At 38.2% G+C, this 21,506-nt stretch overlaps 1 protein-coding gene across 1 annotated transcript in view; it reads right to left on the bottom strand.

The window, feature by feature from the left end:
• SEMA3C (semaphorin 3C) overlaps positions 1-21,506 on the bottom strand; it is a 181,958-nt gene that overhangs the window by 120,178 nt on the left and 40,274 nt on the right. The window lies entirely within an intron of this gene.

Here is a 21,506-nt window from a genome sequence, read left to right on the forward strand (position 1 = left end):
ACTTGCTTCTTAAAAAGAGGTTGTGTGTGAGCAGATATCTGGATTAAATATATTCAGATAATATGGTTTAAATAGTTTTTCATAAATTAATAAAAGAATTCTTAATTACTGTTACCAATTTTTTTTTAATGACACCCAAAATGTTCCATTTTAATCCTGTTACCAATTTTTTTAAAGTTTTAAAACTGTTATTATTTCTTGAAGGGCTCTCTATGAATATAAGGTAAAAATTCACTGTTCTTCCAATTTCATAAAGGAGCCAGATAACAATGGATTTGATAGATAATCTGAATTTCAAAAGTGACCCCTTGAGACTGCACATTAAGCTCTTCTGTGTTGTCTCCTATGTGGAACGGACCAAGTGTGTCTGCTTGTGATGCACAGTAAAACATCAACACTCAAACACAAAAAATACCCATGAACATGAATTCATGGTGAGCTAACATTATGATAACCTGGAAGGAACAAGGATTAGCAAAAGCAGGGAGAGGTTGGCACTGCCCTGCGGCACAGCATTCAAAGCAACGGTGACACCCCCACAAGAGACTGGCAAAGGACACAGAATCCTGTTTGGGAAAGTAGGTCAGAAGAATTTATGCCGATAAAAACTGTGTACTTTAGGCTTAGAGTTTAAGGATTAATAAACAAAGAAGCATTGTGCACATAAATTCTTTTCCAGAAAAATATGTTACATACGCTATCTTATTATCTTACTGACTCTTGTTACTGGGTAAAACTCGTTCACTTACATGTCTCTACTGCTGAAGGAGTCAGAACTGAAAAGAAAACGGACCTGATCCTTTATTTGGGCCTATGGCCCATGGTGCAAACCAAGAGGAACCCCACCCCCTCCAAGTATGGCAGAAATTCAAGGGTGTTACCAACCTAAATGGTCACTCCATTTGCCTCCCCTGTGCTTTGGAATGAAAATTACAGCCTTGGGATTGAGCCTGAAGCAAAAATCAACATTATCCCCATCCTCCCTTTCCTCCCTCTTCCTCCTTCTTATTTCATTCTAACAACCACATGCCACTGGATAATGGGATCAGGAGGAGCAATCACTGAGGCCCTAACCTTACAAATTTCATCATCAATATATGTTAATGAAAAACACCTCTCTTCACCTCCACCTACGCCTTCCATTAAATTAATTCTTGAATTTAATCCATTTTCATTTCTTTTTGTCTTCTTATATATGTACATATTTTCTTCAAATTAGAGTCAAATTCCTGCCTTCCAATTAGAGGACATCAATGCTTCAAATGACGCTGGCTTTGGTAGCAGTGACATGGGGTCCTTGACTGAAGGGAATTTGAACTCTCAGAACATACTCACATGCCATATATTCTCAAACCCAACAAATTACACAATAAAATAATTTCACAAATATTCAGCAGTTAAAGAAGGAAAGGAAAAAGCTAGTAAAGACCAAAAAAAGTGAGGAAAAACTGTTTAAAATACATGACTCATTCCCCAATCAGATGGGACATCTCAGAATTGCTTATTACTAGATATAATATTTGCTCAAGGTGTATTAATTTTTGACTTAAGGTGTATTAAAATTTTTTTAAAAAATTAGTAGCCATAACCTGATACAAAGGTTTTTTTCTCTCCATCCAAGAATACATCATAAAAAAAATTAAAATCACATCATTATGAACATTTAAAATTATCAAAAATTTTCTCCAGAGTATGGTTAGCTCTTCCCTTTCTCTAGACCCCCAACCACCTGACAGTAACATTCAGGGAAATATTTTGATCAGAGCAGTTATAGCTTACAGTCAGCATGAAGAATACATAAAGGAACTAAAAGCTCTTTGCTAACTAAGCAAACTAAGAATTTTTACCAGCTCAAACATTTGGCTCAATCTCATGACCCTGAGATCATGACCTGAGCCAAAATCAAGGGTCTGACACTTAACCAAATGACTCACCCAGGCACCGCACAGCTCAAACATTTTTAACAGTTAAGCATTTACTAGTGTCTTAGTTGCAGGACAAGTTTATTAATATCTTGTCATTAAATGTGATGTTTCTAAATATGACCAAGGCTATTCTACGTTCACAAAATAGGAAACTGAATCTGACAGCCTGATAAGACATACGCTATTCTCCTCCCCTGAAACTTCCATAATGTTTGGATATTGGACCCTGATATTGTTTTACTTTCACCTTATTTTTAATATGTCTAAAGAACTCGACAACACTTAAAGTACTGACATCTTGGAAATACCATTAGCCATTTGCTACCCTAGATGGTGTAGACTACTAAATCCATCTGTATATGAGGAAGGCTTTCAGGAGAGTCTTACAAGAATATGTAGCCAGGACCCCACTGTAAACCACTGGATCACAATTCCTTTGGGTGGAGCACAATAATGCATACTTCAGATAAATCTTCCTGACAATACTGAATCTCAAGCAGGTTTGAGTCCTATTGATCTATATCATGACAGAACAAAGACGTTTGCCTGTAGGGCTTCCATCTGGTTTAATTGATGGCCTGACACTAGACCCCAGATGTTTGGTTATGTAGATGTCCAGATATATTCCAAACTGGAAAACCTCTGTGAATAATGTAGCAAACTAGAGTACTTAAGATAGTTTGAGATGAATTTTATGTTGTAAATTCATCAAACCACAGAACTTTTTTATTTTTTTTTTAAAGATTTTATTTATTTATTTGAGAGAGAGAGAATGAGAGACAGAGAGCATGAGAGGGAGGAGGGTCAGAGGGAGAAGCAGACTCCCTGCCGAGCAGGGAGCCCGATGCGGGACTCGATCCAGGGACTCCAGGATCATGACCTGAGCCGAAGGCAGTCGCTTAACCAACTGAGCCACCCAGGCGCCCCGAAACCACAGAACTTTTGAGGAGGAATTTCTGTCCCTATTTTTATAGATGAGGAAACCACTGAATAAAGTAGATGATGGCATCAAATATCAGTGTTTACAAATCACACATGCTCACATGAGGGTGCACAAAATGAATAGGAAATTCTAAAAATGCCTAAGATCAATAGAAACAAGAAGATTTAAGTTGTATCTGGTTGAGCCATCTAAGTTCATGAAGCTGCTAGGTGTGAGCAGAGACCATTCTTTTTCTATACTCCCACACAGCCCCGGGACGTTTAATTAGATAAAATGCTTTTTTTTTTTTTTAAAGATTTTATTTATTTATTTGAGATAGAGAGAATGAGAGAGAGAGAGCACATGAGAGGGGGGAGGGTCAGAGGGAGAAGCAGACTCCCTGCCGAGCAGGGAGCCCGATGCGGGACTCGATCCAGGGACTCAATCCAGGGACTCCGGGATCATGACCTGAGCCGAAGGCAGTCGCCTAACCAACTGAGCCACCCAGGCGCCCTAGATAAAATGCATTTTAACCTAGACAGGGTTGGTCCAGCCTTGAAGTAGAGGTAACTCTACAATTTCCTTTTCCATTTATTTTAGGAGTCTTAGTTTAGGGAGGAAACAAATCTTTCCACGTCAACTTAAATTGGAATATAACTGAATCCTAGACATGTTAGAGCCAAGTAGTATCTAAAAAGGATGAAGTTTGGACTCCTTCCTTAGAGTTACATTATTTGTTCCCTTCACTGCAACACTTGGACTTTATAAGAGCTTTTGGTTTTTGAAACTTATTTTTCTCTCTTGTTTTTACCTTTCATCATTTGAAATTTTTGTCTGAAACTCCTTCCTAAATGTCCTAAAACAGACATTCGTCATACTTCAAGTTCTGAGACCACAAATCCAAGAGAAGTAAACAGTGGTAAAAACTCAAGATAATTCCCCATTTTTTTTCTGTATTTGAAAATTGTATTTACTTTAAATATATAAATTAGGCATTATAATGGTTTATCCTAGTTACACGCCCAGACACACATATTTCGATAATTTTTTTTCCCTTAATGTTTGTGGGTCTAGAAAGCATTTCCATTGTTGTTTATAGCAAGTATATTGCTAAGTTTTGGCATGCCTGGCTTAGAGTTTGTGGTTGCTTTGGAAAAGTACCCAACACATCCACAGGAGGGATACCTGATCAATCATTTCCAAGTTCATCCTAAAGATTTACAGCAAGCTTCAGGTGGATCCAGTAAGCTCACAAATGCAAAGAGCCATTCTAAGTCAGGGTATCACCCAGCCCTCTTGATCATGGCTATAGGAACATGTGAACTGAATTCCATTTGGTTGAAAACAACCAAAAGGGAAATTTATATCAAATATACAGCTGACATGATTTTTGGAGTGTGTGTTTTCTATGTTAACAATTGTTCAGGGGCACAACTTTTGAAACTGAAACCATTGCCACCGAATGTTGACAGCCTCTGTTTGGGTGTCTCTTGGGTTCACTGGATGGTAAGCTCCTCTCTGAGACAATGCACAAGGCCTTATTTGGTGATGATAGCTCAGTTTCCAGCTCAGTGGCTGGCACAGAAAATGTTTCTGAGCCGAACTGAAATTTAGAAATCTCCAACACCTTTCACATATGCTTTGGTTTAGGAGCTCCTTTGTAAGTCTGCCAAACACAATTTATGTTTTAAATAATCGGTCTCAAGAATGTCTCATCTATTGGGCTATAAATTCATGTATAAACTTGGGAAACAATATTTTAATGAAGAGGTATTTATATAGGCTATATAATACTCACTTAGCTTTTATTCAAATAAGTCTTAATTTTTCTGTGATAATCCTTGTGATTAAATGCATGGCCAGTGCATGCATATAGGCCAGTATTTTTACCCCACTTACCATTCAGCAACAATCCTCTTTCCTAGAGGAACTGAACTATTGTATAGTTTTTACCAAATAAAGTAAACTATAAGTATGGCCCAACAGCTTAAGTTTATAATCACAGAAATATGTTTTTTTAAAAGGTTATGAATCTTCCCAATGGCCAACCATTTTCTGGCTTCTTCATTAATATTTTGGGCATACATGAGCACTGCTATTGCTTTCCTAAGATTCTATACCATCTTGATTATAGCTACTTTTCAGAATGGAGTACCATTGTATTTCTGCTAACATGGGGCTCTGGTCCTACAACAGGTCCAAACTGTGGCCCTTAAAACCCTGCTACAACATGGCAGAGAAAACGGACTTGGCCTGGTAAAACCTGTGTATATAGCCTGAGCTCTGTCCAACACCCTGATTATTACAGAGGCAGTTTCCTGTTTCCATTTGATAGTATGCAAATAAGCTCAATCAGAGAGCCTGATCTAAGTTTAATTGGCAGAAAACCAGAGTACAGGTTGGAGATCCAAAACTGCAAAGGTCAAGGGCCCACAGTCATTATTCTTTCAGCAATGGCAGAAACAGAACTAGCAAGTGTAATCGATCAAAGGGGATGAACAGTGAGTAGGAGGCCACTCACACAAAGCTTTGTGGCCTGCTTGGTTCTTTTCATAGAATACCATGAAGACAGATGCTGTGGGGCTTAAAAAATTCTGTTTGGGGAGACCCACTGCTTGGTGAGTGCTTTTTCTTCCATAGGTACCTTTGAAGCATACTTTTGCATTTCTCCTTTAATTATAGTTTGTTTATTTAGTGTCAGCAATGTTGACATAGCTTTATATGTGACTTTAAGTCAAAGGCACACGGGAAGAAGTAATATGGATTTTCACCTAATTAACAAAGATCTTTATCCAGTTGACCAAACACACACAAAAAAGGAACATACCAATAAGAACATTACTTTGTCATTTTTTTTTTTCCTGACAACACTACAGAACAGATTTTAAATATAGGGCACGTTAAAAAGTTGTTTTTCTCCTATATTCAGCAAAACTTTGATTTTTAAATCTATGCATCCAACCATTATTCCTAAACCATAGAAAAGTCTACCCTTAAAAAGAAAAACAAGTGTTTCTAAAAGGCATTGCTTCCATATCAGTTAGTTCTGAAAATTTATTATAAACACATTAGAAATAATCCTGTCATCATTTGTAATAATGTAATAAATGTAATTTTCAGTTAAACTTGTCACATATTTACTTGCATTGGTTTTCAATATTACATGCCCACTTTGAATATCCAATGAAATACCCAAACTTTATAAGTTACTTCATTTTATGGCTACATCAAATTTTGTAAGAAGTATTTGTGGCAATCTATCAAGTCAAATATATATCAAGCCAGAATCTAGCTCTGTTCATACAAATTAAATAGCTATAAATTTAAATGGGTTAAAGCCTTTAAAAAATGATTTCAAAGTTGAAAAAATATAACTATTATTAAATTGCTACATTCATTCTTTCAAAAATATTCTTGAGTGTGTATTTTTTGCCAATCATTAGGCTCCAAGAATATAATATTGAATTAAACACCATGTCTCTCTCCTCATGGAGTTTTTTTTTTTTTTTTAAGATTTTATTTATTTATTTGAGAGAGAGGATGAGAGAGAGCGAGCGAGCACATGAGAGGGGGGAGGGTCAGAGGGAGAAGCAGACTCCCTGCCGAGCAGGGAGCCCGATGCAGGACTCGATCCCGGGACTCCAGGATCATGACCTGAGCCGAAGGCAGTCGCTTAACCAACTGAGCCACCCAGGCACCCCATGGAGTTTTTATTCAATGTTTAACTTAATGCTTCAGGGTTATTAAGCCATTACTAAGGTAATCTTCAATCATACAGTGATTAGAGAAAAATATCAAGAAAGACTGGATATAATGTAGGAGATTAATAAATAATAATAAAGACATACCAAAAAACCCACGAACACTTTAGAGACTCCAAAATATTATCAGATAAAATAATTTTTATTCCCTTAGATTCACATAGATGTAGATGGTTCTTAAGTCAATCACTCTAGATTCTACTTCTCTCCTGAGCTACAAAAATGTCACTTTCCCAAATGTCTATTAAACATCTCTTCCTGATCTTTGATATAATCCCAACTCAGCATATGTTGATAGGAACTCATTATCTTTCCTTCAAACGAGCCTTGTCTACTTTCTGCTGTTAAAGGTGCTGTGATTCTCCCAGACGCTTTCCATCAACATCTTTCACTTTCTCTCTTTTTTTAACAGATTATTTATTTGAGAGAGAGAGATAGAGAGAGAGGGAGAAGCAGACTCCCCGCTGAGCAGGGAGTCTGATGTGGGACTCCATCTCAGGACCCTGAGATCATGACCTGAGCTGAAGGCACTTAACCAACTGAGCCACCCAGGCGCCCAATATCTTTCATTTTCTCTTAATGTTTCCCCAGCTCTTACTGAACCCTTTCTGTAGGATTTGATACTACCTGACATCACATATTGAATGTTTCTTTTCATCATCTGAATATTGAAATGATTTCTTAAATGTTTTTTACTATCTTAATCATTCGTAGCATTTACATATGCTCTGGGATAATATAAATCTTCCTTACATCATGTTTCTATAAATTTGTTATTAATTAGCTTTGTGATCTTAAACAGGTCACATAAGCTCTCTGAAAACTAATGTGTGAAATTAAATGATATCTAAAAGAGACAGAGACACACAGATACATTTTTTTAAAAGACCGCATTTCCATATATGCTAAATATACATACACTTAGGCCCTAAAATACTTAATTAACCTCTCTGGCCATATCCTCCATGACATCTCTAAACATATCAGAATGCTGTCCTGGTGGTCTACTTAATATGCCACAAACATATTCCAATCATTCTATCTCCATGTCTTGGCTTTGTTCTCTTTGTTCTCTGGAATATTCTTTCCCTGAAGTTCATCTTTCTATCTTTAAGGATGCTATCAAACATCCAGATTTTTCTGATCTCTCTCTTTTCAATGTCCATAGCACTTAGTTTATACTGCTTTTACTTTACCTGATCTGTAAGGAGATAATTTCACACATTATACTTCCCAACTATAAATGTAGTAAGAGGAGGTATTATATTTTGCTATTCTTTTTATCCCCTGGATTGCCTAATTTTGTGTTTTGCATAATAAGTACTAATTATCTTTTTTTTTTTTTAAAGATTTTATTTATTTATTTGACAGAGAGAGAGAGAGCGAGAGCAGGAACACAAGCAGGGGGAGTGGGAGAGAGAGAAGCAGGCTTACTGCTGAGCAGGGAGCCCGACGTGGGGCTTGATCCCAAGACGCTGGGATCACGACCTGAGCCGAAGGCAGACGCTTAACGACTGAGCCACCCAGGCGCCCCAGTACTAATTATCTTTTTAATAACATTTACCTAACAATTGGGATGAAATAATTTACATATTATTATTACAGGTTAAAGATTCCAAAGTGTTTTCAGATATATTTCCTCAATAATTTGCATAAAACTCTATGATGCAGACCATAGATTCAATTCACATATAAGGAAACTGATTCTCAGCAAATTAAGTAATTTGTCAAGATTATATAACTAGATGGTGATATCCAGGCCCGAGATTAAAGAAAGACTGTCTTCTGAGGAGTTTAGTGTTTTGTCTATGATATTATGGTCAAAATTAAAATTAAAACAAGTTTCTTTTGCACAATGAAAACCTCACTTTAAGAAGTTTCTTGGGGGGTGCTGGGGTGGCTCAGTTGGTTAAACATCTGCCTTTGGCTCAGGTCATGATCCCAGGTCCTGGGATTGAGCCCCACATCAGGATCCCTGCTCAGCAGGGAGTCTGCTTCTCCCTCTTCCTCTCTCCCTCTGTGTGCTCGTTCACTCTCTCTCTCTCTAATAAATAAATTAATTAATTAAAAAAAAGAAGTTTCTTGGTTTAAAAAAAGATCTGGAATGAAATCTTCTAACAATTATTTTTACATCTTATTTTTCACAGTTGTTTAAGAAGTAGTCATGTCACCCGGTTAAAGTGTGGTTTATCAGTAAATTCCATGATGCCTATGCATAATTATAATCAACACTCCTGCAAGGTGCTGGGGCAGCTGGAGAAGGTGTTTGTTTTTACTGAAAACTATCTGTGCATTCTGAAGAAACAAATATTAACTTGGTGTTGAAGGAGCTCATTCTTAGAGCTTTTTACAACTCAGTAGTAATTTTATTTTAAATACTCAAAATATGAAGCATGAAAATATATGGAACCTTCATTTGCACTTGTAGACACTGCATTTCTAACATAAGATTTCTATGGTAGAAATATTGAGCAAGAATATACATTTTGCAAAAAAGTAAGTTCTCATGCTTATATAGCTTAAAAGCTGACCTATTTGCCAACTAGATATGCTTAGAGAGAATGCAGAGAGCAATGTGAGGCTGAAATTGTGGAAACAATGAAGCTTGTGAACCAACAAAGATGAGCAAGTTTTAGATAAGCAGAAAAAAGTGAGAGAATTCCAGGGAAGGAGTCCTGTTGGAATGCCTATTGGAGGAATGCCTATTTGGAAAGCATTTATTTGTTAATACATGAAATAAACAACCAATTACCAATTTAACATACCATTATGGGAATCCATAATAATACCTTCTGATTAGTGGTTATTGGAAAATATTTTGAAATAAATAAAGTATTTCTTGTCAAACAAAGAGAAGATACATTTATGTTGGTGTATACATAAGGCAATTTTTAAATATTGGGACCCACCTCCTGATAAAAGTGGCAATATTTCCAAGTATAACGATATGAAAATCACTAATAAAAATGATTTTGTGAAGTTAGCCCTGTTCTTACTTTTGTCTACGTGTTGAATCAATTGACCTCCCCATGTTTCCCTTGTCTCATCACAGGTGCTTTGTGAAATTTTGTGAATTTTGCTAGTACAGGTAGGAGTCATGTGGTGATGCTGAAACCAAGGAGGAAAATGAGGGCGCAAAGTAGCATTATGATGTTAGGAGTATATTTATCATTTCTTTACATATTATATTACATATATATATAAACACACACACACACACACAGACAAACAAGTTAACCTTCTCCCTGTAGAAGACATCATGAGAGGGAAGCACTCCATCCCCTAGAGACTAAGTATGTAATGCAAATGAATGAAGCAGGCCAGGAGATGTTACAAACGGATGGTCAGTAGGAACTGAGCCTTGGTCTCAGGGCTGGGATAACAGGAAGACATGATAAGAGCAGTGGGAAGTGAGAAGTGCATGGCGCTGTCTGAAGGGGGTTGCTATTTCTCAGCTACTCTGGTCTCTGTACAGGCAGATTTTCCAGTTTTGCAAGAGAAGCAGATATTTTAATTTTTATTATGAAATCTTGCAATTTAAAAACGTTGACAACTCTTTAAAAAAAAAAAAAAAAGGGCGCCTGGGTGGCTCAGTCGGTTAAGCGACTGCCTTCGGCTCAGGTCATGATCCCAGGGTCCTGGGATCAAGTCCCACATCGGGCTCCCTGCTCTGCGGGGAGCCTGCTTCTCCTTCTCCCCCTCCCCCTGCTGGTGTTCCCTCTCTCGCTGTGTCTCTCTCTGTCAAATAAATAAATAAAATCTTAAAAAAAAAAAAAACGTTGACAACTATTCCATTTTCTTCACACTGCGTATGTAGGTTGAGCTATACATGCCTGTGGGTCAATCTGGCCTGCAGGCAGCAATTTGGGACTTCTGAAATAGAAAACACTGCACTTCTCTCTTCCAGTGAAGACAAACAAAACAAATGACAGACTTGAGGCAGCACCAGGAACAGCAAATACTCTTTCCCTTCCTAGCTCCCTCCCTTATATTTTAAAACACTGAGTATTAATATCTGTATTCATTAGTCATGTATTTGTAACCAGCTGATGACCATATATTTTCCTTTTTCTGGAGGCAAAGACTATTCATGACATTTATAGGATGATGTCAAAATCTGTTATTTGGGTTAGAGGGAAGCGAGGTGACTGTAATCTGGATAATCTGGGGAAATTCCACACCCAGCAAGCAGATTGCAGGAACCTACAGCTGATGTCTGAGTGGTTTCATATAAAATCCTGGTGTTACAACTGAGTGCAATTTTTAGTAACTTAGATGAATGAACTAGAATGCCACCCTCCCCCTCTCACACACAGATCTGGCAATGCTGTCGGTAATCACATGATTTAATGTTCATAATAAACTGTAATTAACTAGCAAAATGTTAATGAAAGTATGTTTTCTAGCAGCAAAGAAAATCAGCATCTCATTACAAGACCAACAGAGAGCGTTTGATGTATAAACCTACTTGTTTATAGATTAGTTCTTAAATGTTAAAAGCACGAATTTCTGTGTAACTTTTAACATTTATAGCCACATAAAAGCTCTCACAGAAGTAAAAATGTGCAGTAGGTGATGTTTTTCTGCACAGCCATTTCTCATTCCCATTTCTACATTCTTCTTCTTTGCCTTTCCAGATCCCACAGCAGAGCCCTTCCAGCAGGATTGGATTTGTATTTATTGATATTCTCCGTGCCAGGCACCACGGCAGGAGGAAAGTGAATCAGAGGAGCCACGATATATTTTGATTAATATGTCTTCCTCCTGTTGGTATTTAAAAGTCACAGAATTTATTGCTAGATGTATTAGTTTCTTCCCCAAACCAGTGTTTCCTTTTCCGTAAAGCACTATTCACTTAATAGCCTCTTTCCAGTTTCTGGGATTCAGACCTCAGTATCATCCCTGACCCCTTAGCGCTCCCCTCCCCCACCTCAACTCAGAAAGGGCTTGTGTCCTATGGGATCTAATCCTGAGATCTCCTCATCTGTAACTCCAACTTGAGGTTCCTTCCCTTTCTGGCTACTTTCTCAAACTTGACTCTCTTTTTGCACTACTTCTTCCTTTACCTTGTCACCAAAGATGACTTTCTTACAGAAGAGAGAACAGATGATCAAAAACTCCCACGCTCAGAAATTTCCCTCTTCCCTCTTCCTTGAAGAGCCAAAGCCCAGCTTGTAACTTGGAGAGTTCTGTGTTCTCCATGCTGTTTCTGAGCTGCTTCTCCCAGACTACGTTATTACTGCACCGTCTCTTATCGGGTATGAAGCACTGTGCACTCCTCAGTATGGAAACAGGCTCGATCAGTGCCTTCTTTTCCCACTGGGAATTACCTTGCCCCACCTGAGTAGCATGACAACGCCATTCTAATGTGCCCAAAGTCCACCCAGAAAGCTCCTTTCCCTTCCATGTCTTGTTTGATGCCACTAATCAAAACTGTCATCTTCCTCTTCCATTATTCCATAGCACCTCTGGAGATGCTTCCATTAAAGCTCTCTGCAGAGTTTATATTATATTTTCTTTTCCCATTCGACTGGAAACTGACTGAGACTGGGCGCCTGGGTGGCTCCGTTGGTTAAGCAACTGCCTTCGGCTCAAGTCATGATCCTGGAGTCCCGGGATCGAGTCCCGCATCGGGCTCCCTGCTCGGCGAGGAGCCTGCTTCTCCCTCTGACCCTCCCCCATCTCATATACTCTCTCTCATTCTCGCTCTCTCCAATGAATAAATAAATCTTAGGAAAAAAAAAAAAGACTAAAGATCTTATTAATTTTTTAGAAGTCATGATTTATTCCTTTCCCTCAGCACATGCATTTGTTAAATAGATTCTCTCCCTTTTAATTGAACTAAAGCAAGGCTTTTATTTTTAGATTGGGAAACCGAAGTTTCAACATGATAACTGACTTAAGAGTTTCTTGGCCATGTAGCTGTAAAGCTAGACCTCCTTGACACCCAGCCTGCTCTGCTACCCATTATGCCGAAACAATAAACACTAAAGCTGCCAAAGGACGCGCCGTGGGTCAGGGGCTATTTTAATTATTTTTACGTGTGTTATTTAATTCTCACAAAGACACTCTAGAAATCTCTATTTTACAAACACAGAAACTGAAGCAAAGAGATGTTCAACTTCTCGTGTAGCTAATATAACATGAAGTCAGAATTAAATACAGGAGTTTGGTACCCGAGCCCCAATTCTTAATGTTCTCTTTGGGATTTGTATTTTAAAAGAGCACAGCAGAAAGAGACACTTTAAAGAATGTCTCTTTAATGGTAGAGTTTAGACACTCATGCCCCTGGGTGGGAGAGAGAAAGACCTCCCCTAGGGCCCTTCAGATCACACCACAGATACCACACCTCCTTGCTTTATATTAGCTGCTTGCCTTGGAGGGATATGTGTATTTTTGCCTGAGTGAGTTCAGACTTTAATACTGGCCACCTTTAATTTATGTTGCTCTATAAAAGTCAACATGAGTTTCTGGCTGTAAATTTGTCATGCCTTACTAACGAACTAAATTGTGTTCTCTGTCCATGTTCCATTTAAATTGATGTGACCTCATTCATTAGCACAAATGTATTTATAGCTGTAAGAAACATACAAGGGTTTCACAAACTTCCGCCCCCCCAAAAAGCCAAGGGGGGAGTCAGTGGAAGAGTTGGTAAAGATGGATGGGAAAAGGAAGACAAATTTAACTGTCACTATAGGATCATTTTTCCAGTACCCAACTTTTATCCTGTTACTTTCCCATTTGGAAAGCTTAATTTTTTCTGCATTAGCGGCATGATCAGTTTTACAATGCTGCCTTGTATGCAAAGCTTCCTACAGAGCTGGCTCAGACCTATCCTAAGAGTAACTCTCCTTCAAACCCCTCTTCTTCATATATTAATTCACCTGTTCTCATGTTGACTAAGTGTCTGTAATGCTTCAGGTACCATTCCAGGTGCTGAAGGATGTTAAAGTGGTGAATATGACAAAGTCTCTGCCCACACAGTGTTGTTTGTTTTTTTTTTTGTTGTTGTTTTTTATTTATTTATTTGAGAGAGAGAGAATGAGAGAGAGCACATGAGAGGGGGGAGGGTCAGAGGGAGAAGCAGACTCCCTGCCAAGCAGGGAGCCCGATGCAGGACTCGATCCAGGACTCCAGGATCATGACCTGAGCCGAAGGCAGTCGCTTAACCAACTGAGCCACCCAGGCGCCCTTTGTTTTTTTTTTTTTTAAAGATTTTATTTATTTATTTGAGAGAGAGAGAGACAGTGAGAGAGGGAACACAAGCAGGGGGAGTGGGAAAGGGAGAAGCAGGCTTCCCGCCAAGCAGGGAGCCCGATGCGGGGCTCGATCCCAGGACCCTGGGATCATGACCTGAGCCGAAGGCAGTCGCTTAACCAACTGAGCCACCCAGGTGCCCCATCACACAGTGCTTTTATTTTAGTAAAAGAAACAAGTAAATAAGAGGTGATTTCAGTGTTTGACGCCTATCTGAAAAGCAACTCTCAAAATTTTGGGTCTCAAGACCCCTTTGCACACTTACAAAGGATTATGTACCTCAAAGAACCTGTTTTGGTCTTATGTTTAGTGATTGTTACAATAGAAGTTAAAATGGAGGAAAAGTTTAAATATGCATTAACATATTAAAAATAACCATAAAAACATAAATGATGTGATTTTATGAAAATACCTATATTTTCAAAGCAAAAAATTAGAGTGGCAATGTTTTACATTTTTTTTTTTTTTAGATCTTTCTAGTATCTGGCTTAATAGAAGAGACCTGAATATTCATATCTTCTGAATTCAGTCTGCAATACCACATGTCATATAATTTCTAGAACACTTCACTATAGTCATGAAATAATGAATGGAAAAAAAAGAAAGCTACATCTTATTCTCTAATAAAACTAATTTTGACCTTGTGGACCCCCCTGATGGATCTTAGGGCCTTCAGGGGTCCCTTGACCACACTTTGAGAACCACTGGTATAAGGGAAAGAAACAAAAGTCAAGGAGTGGGGTAGGAATTTTAGATAGGGGTCAGGAAATACCACTCTGAGGAAGTGAAAGCTGAGTCGAGGTTTGAAGAATGAGAAGGGCCCGAAACAACCGTAGGCATATAGAAAACCAAACACACAAACAACCCAGAGTAGGGAAGAACTAAAAAAAAAAATTTGAGAACCTGAAAGGAGGTCACTGCGGTGAGAATGTGGTGAGCAGGGGAAAGGGTGCTATGAACTGTGGTTGCAGAGCAAGGCACAGCCAGACTGAACAGGGCAGAGGTCATAAACTAGTGGCTTGTGGTTCTGATCTGGACATCTGTCTTACAGATGTATTCTGTCTGTACGGTGCCTTTTTTTTTTACTATTCTTTTTTTTTTTTTTTTTAAAGATTTTTTTATTTATTTGCGAGAGAGAGAATGAGAGACAGAGAGCATGAGAGGGAGGAGGGTCAGAGGGAGAAGCAGAGTCCCTGCTGAGCAGGGAGCCTGATGTGGGACTCGATCCCGGGACTCCAGGATCACGACCTGAGCCGAAGGCAGTCGCTTAACCAACTGAGCCACCCAGGTGCCCTTTTTTACTATTCTTATTGAGACAAATATTTTTAAATGGGAATTTCATATAAAAATTTGTATTTCTGGGTTCTTTAAATAGACCAGAGCACCAGGCAATAGCAGGGCTATTTCCATGTGGGGCAGCACTCTACTGCATGAGAGGGAGCCACAGTCCCCACCACTCCTTACTGCCCTCTCAAAAGTGAAGCCCTCTCTGCTTCCATTCATCTAGGCCTGTTTCACTTATTAAAGTTATCTTCCACATGCCACAGGCATGTGGTATGCGTAAGGCCTCTAACAAAGGACTCACTGGCTTTGTAGCATTTGGCTTTTACTTCCAAGTGGGATGGAAAATCCCTGAATTATGGTACGTTAAATGCTCTCATTTATGTTTTTAAAAGATAACCAGTTGTTCTCTGGAAAACAGATTGTAGGGGGCAAGAGTGGAAGCTCCTGCTGAAATGTTCACCAACTGCACCTCCTCCAGCCCTCAAGTGCATCACAAACTTTGTCTTTTCTCCTGCCTTTCCCAACAAGAATGTCCTTCCCCCAACTCACACCTCACCTTACCTTTTCTTCCTCCAAGATCCACCTCAAGGCCCCCTCCTCAGAGTGGAGATGTGGGTGGGAGTTATTCCCATAACACAATCACCTCCTGAGGCTCTTATAGTACCCTTGTTTACCCTAAGACATTATAATCCATGGTTTTAGACCTCTTCACAATCAGAACATTCTTATCAATTAGACTGTAAATTCCTTGAGGACCTGAACTTACCTCTCCACTTTTCCTACTACCTAGAACTGACTGCTCCTATCAACCCCGAGAAAAATCACAACAACTAGCCGTGGTGTTTACAGCATTTACAATTCCTGAGGTGCTTTCCTCATGCTGTCTAGGCTCCCATGATCTCTTGTTCAGTGGTTGACTGATCAGGATAGGCAGAACTTTGAGAAATGACCAGAATTACATGTACATTATAAGCAACTGCTTTTATACCACAGGTACTCCTTTGTTCTATGTATTATTTAAAAGACCATGGGCAAGTTATTGAACTTCTCTTTTAGTCTCCTCATCTGTAAAATGTAGTTATAATAAATAGCACCTCGTCCATGGGCTGTTATGAAGATTAAATGAGATAATACATACACCATGTTCAGTTCTTATTAACTATCATTAGCAGCATAGCTTCCAGATGCTTGTCCTTGTATGTAAGAGAAATGTCGGTGCTATTCATAAATCAGAAAAAAATTTTGACATTTTTACAAAGTCCTCCTCACTAAATGGCATATGGAAGAATACTTTCACAATATCAATTTTTTACTAAAAAAATTTTCAGCACCCACGGAATATATATATTATTATAATATACTTTATATATCATGCATTATATATATTACCTAATTGCTTAATATATGTTACTATATATTACTATATATATAATATACATTACTTAAAAGACACCTTTCTGGGGAGAAATTTATGATTAGTCAATTTATACATTAATAATTTCTTTAATGATTTATTTTTTTACTAACTTTGGAACTTCAGATTTTCTCACAATATCTGTTTCCAGTATCAAGCTCCATAATCTTTATAGCTGCTACCACCCTACACGGGTGGGTTGAGTATTGTAAAGAAATATAGAAGGCTGCATAGAAGAAGTTAAATGATTAAGAACAGCGACTCTGGAACCAGATGACTTGGCTGGCGTCCTGGATCTACCGCTTGTTTTCTATCATAACTAACCTCTTTGTGCCTCATTCACCCCATCTATAAAATGGGGCTAATAATAATATCTAACCTGTATAGGGTTGTTTCAGATTAAGTGGGTTTTGGTGGTAATGTATGATTTATGTCCCAAAATATAAGAGAGAATTATTAAATTATTTAGCAAACAACTACGTGAAAATGATACTGCTTTTAAATCGTTAAAAATATTTTTAAAAATCATTTTGATAATTAACAAGCCCCTTCCTGCAACATAAATGAAAGCCATTTGATAATATTTAAAAGAGGCCACACTGAAAGTCCCACAAATTTTTAAATTTCTTTGTCAATGTGATTTATCACATGCAAAATGCTTATTCATAAAGCAGTGTGAAAGCACTTGTCAGTAAAACAAAAATGCGGCTGGTCTCCAAAAGCTCTCATTTCTTTGCTCTTTCCATCATTGCATTGCTCCCAGCAGTTCCCGGGGAAATGCCTTCAGGGTCACACCAAACTAGACCCAAGAGATTGCAATAATTACATCCCAGTGGTGTTGACATTCAGCTTTGTCCCACAAGCTGCCGAGGACGGGCAGGGCGCCATCTGTCACGTTAGATGGCCACTAGCTAGCTATAAGTGATGAAGATCACTTTTCTGACATGCTACAGTTTGCTTCTGAGCCAACCTTGTAAAGTCTGAAGCAATTAGAGTTGTTTTGGCAAAAGATCATAGCAAGGCTGTGAGTATACATTGAAAATACATAGTTACAAAATTTGTTGGAGCACATATCACAAGAAACATGCATAGGTCCCTCTTAATTACACTACAAACTTTCTTTACAGCGGTTACCATATATTTTTAACAAGTATCCTAATTTATTATGTATTCCAAGATATGATATTTGTTAGTCATGCCCTACTGAAGTCTTCAAATTTGGAATGTTTTGCCTCATGCTCCTCCAACTGCCAAGCTCTTTGTAGGCTGAAGTTCTTTAACTTCAACAGAACACTCTCTTCCATACTGAAGGATTATTTTTTAAATCCCTGTAAATATCAATCTAAAGTGTGATTTTAATGATCATATACTCCATCACCTAATCTTGTCTCAATGTTTTCATGCCATTTGGTGATAACAGCCACTGATACTTCAAAAAGTATTTTATTTTATTTATTTATTTTTTTTTTTTAAGATTTTATTTATTTGCGAGAGAGACAATGAGAGACAGAGAGCATGAGAGGGAGGAGGGTCAGAGGGAGAAGCAGACTCCCTGCGGAGCAGGGAGCCCAATGTGGGACTCGATCCCGGGACTCCAGGATCATGACCTGAGCCAAAGGCAGTCGCTTAACCAACTGAGCCACCCAGGCGCCCCTCAAAAAGTATTTTAACTACATTTTTCCTTAAATATACTTACTAGTTGATGGATGGAAATAAAGAAATTATATTCACACCAACAATTTCCTCTTTTCTTTTTTTTTTTTTTTAAAGATTTTATTTTTATTTATTTGAGAGAGAATGAGACAGAGAGCATGAGAGGGAGGAGGGTCAGAGGGAGAAGCAGACTCCCCGCCGAGCAGGGAGCCCGATGCGGGACTCGATCCCGGGACTCCAGGATCATGACCTGAGCCGAAGGCAGTCGCTTAATCAACTGAGCCACCCAGGCGCCCCCAATTTCCTCTTTTCTTAAAAAGTTTTAGTAAATATATAATTTAAGTATGTATTTTCCTATCTAGTCTTTTGTTCTGTATTGATAATTGATTATAATGGAGTATTTTGTACTTTAAAAAGATTTTCCCAAATTAACTTTTCTGCAAACTTTGCAAAATGTAAGAGATAATTTATGATGTGTGAGATTTGATGTAGTATAGTTAGAAGCAATATGACTGAAAGAAGGCAAAATTCCTCTCAATGGATCCTATGTACTAAATTCCCACTCAGGGTGAAATTATTTCTTTCAACCTAAATCACACTTTTGGTTAGAGTTCTGTAATGACAAGTTTAAAATTTATAACTTCATTCAAATTTAATTACCTTTTATGATTACAGCCTCTTCCATTAATGTGAATTTTATTTTCACAATGGAATTTATTATATTTCCTTCAAGTTCTATAGAATAAAAATGAATATAATTTCACAAAAATTGACATTGAAACACTGAAGTAATTTAGGGAATTTTATGCTGTAAGCTATAAAGGACAAGGTAATTGATTATATGGGAGGAATGCAGGGAGTGAAAAATGAATCAACAATGGTGCCCATGACGGCAAATTTTCCATATGACACTATGGTAACGGGTACATGTCATTATATATTTGTATGAACTCTTAGAATGTACAATATCAAGAGTGAACCTTGACATAAACTACGGAGTTTGGGTGATTATGATGTGCCAATGTAGGGTTGTCAATTGTACAAATGTACCACTCTGGTGGGGGAGATTGATAATGGAGGCTGTGTATGTGTCAGAGTAGAAGGTTTATGGGGAAATCTGTACCTTACTCTCAATTTTGCTGTAAACCTAAAACTGCTCTAATAATGATGATGATGATAATAATAATAATAATAATAATAATTATAACAATAATAATAAAAATGGTACTCAGGTTCCTAGCTCGGGCCCTGGGATATATAGGTTGTCATTTACTAGGTACAGAAGGAAGAGAAAGGAATTTGGGGGGAGGAATCGGTGTTCAGAGTTAGACGTCTTGAGTTGCAGAGCACCTATTGGATGTGGATGTTCACGTAAGTGTCTGGTATACAGTTGTCTATAAGAGCCTTGGGTTCAAGGGAGACCTCAACTGGAAATATATCTGGAAAGGATTGTAGCATGAAGATGGTGAGAGGAAGCCTTGCCAGGGAATGAGATTGCCTAGAGTATGGAGTGTGACCTCAGGGACACTGATGTTTATAGAGTAGGCACAAAAGGAAGGATTTGAAATGATTAGAAAGAAATTACCATGGAGGTGGGAAATGACTTGAAAGAATAGTGTCATTAAAGAATATTTTCAAGGAGAAAAGTAGCCCAAAGTGTCAAATGTTATAAAGAGATCAAATCAGATAAGTGAAAAGTAGCCTAAAGTAGCAATAGAGACTGGTGACCCTTCAGTGAAGTTATGGGGAAGAATCCCAACTTCAGAGCCTAACAGGGAAGAGACAACACGCAAACAGCAAGTACAGAAATGCATCCAAAGAACCTGGTACTGAACAAGAGAAGCAGATAAATAGTGCAAAAACAAAAGCAAACAAACAAACAAACTGGACTTAGAAAGCGATTTTTTTAATGATGAGAGACCTCTGAGCAGAATGCATTAATGGAAATGGTCATTTAAGCAGGACTTGTTGGAGATACAGGACAGGGACAGTAAGTGATGGAACACTTCCAGTCCCTTCACAGACAAAGTACATGGAATTCCAGAGCACAGGGAATCAGAAAGAGGGACACTTGGTTCTTTTCAGTCAGGAGGGCCAGAGGCAGAGAGAGATGTGGAGGCAGTAAGATTGCAGGCACCTGATTGTGCTCTCAAGATGCTGCTCAAGAAAGGGGAGGCAAAGAAGCAAAAAATCCAAACACATGTAACACTTTGTGAAAACACTTTCCAGGCCATTCATTAAATTATGCATGGAATTTTAGCTACTCCATACCTTGGCTTATGCTATGAACTCTTCTCTTTGTATATATAGTTTTCTTTTACTTTTTCTTTTTTTGAGCTAAAGCCATAATGTAAAACACAAATGTGGAATAAGAATAAAGGAGACAAACCACAAATCTATATAAAATGAGTTTGGACACATAGCCAAACCGAATCCAGGATGACCTTGAGTCAAAAGTCAATAAGGCTTCTCTATCCAATTTACAGAACATCCCATTCTTCTCTTTATAGTAGGCTCATCATGGTACTGTGCTAAGATCTGCACCAACCCTGCGTTCAGACCAATACCATTTTGACTTTATCCCCTGCTGCTCTCTCACTCACTCTGCTTCAGCCACACTGTCCTTCTTTCTGGAATATGCCAGGAATGCTCCCTCACAGCTTTGGCCCTTTGCTTTGGTTCTTTGCTCCATCTGGAATGCTCTTCCCATAGATATCCCCTTGATTATCGCTCATCTCCTTCAAATCTCTGCTCAGACTCAGGCTCAAGAAGGCCTACGCTGGTTGTCACATAATACCACAGTCTGCCCTGCCTTCAGCCCTGTAGAACACCATTATCCTACTCTATGTCTTCTTTTCCATAATACTTATCACAGTCTAAGACACTGATTATTTGTCATATTTAGTGGTTGTTTTTTTTTTATGTCTCCTTCCACAAGGATATAAGGTCCACTATGGTTGGGGCATTTGTGCTTTTCAATGATATTCTGAGCACTTAGAATAGTATCTGGCACATAATAAGCACTAATAACTATTTGTTCCATGAATAAATGAATTTGAATGACATTGTGATTTATTATGTTTAAAAATCATACTGGCTGCTTATCTTAGAAATACATGTTACATAATTTACGGAAATCTTCCCAAAGATCTGTGTCCTTTAGTGTATTTGGGGGAGAAATGCAATTGAAATGTTCACTCTTACCTGCACTTATAAATAATGCCCTTATCCAAAAGTAGATCATACTACAAGAAGAAATAAATCAGCTTGTCCTTTAGGGGAGTCTCTTG

Source organism: Mirounga leonina, unplaced genomic scaffold (genome assembly GCF_011800145.1).
Source record: "Mirounga leonina isolate KUSES-001 unplaced genomic scaffold, KU_Mleo_1.0 Mir_174, whole genome shotgun sequence".
Lineage (NCBI taxonomy): Eukaryota > Metazoa > Chordata > Mammalia > Carnivora > Phocidae > Mirounga > Mirounga leonina.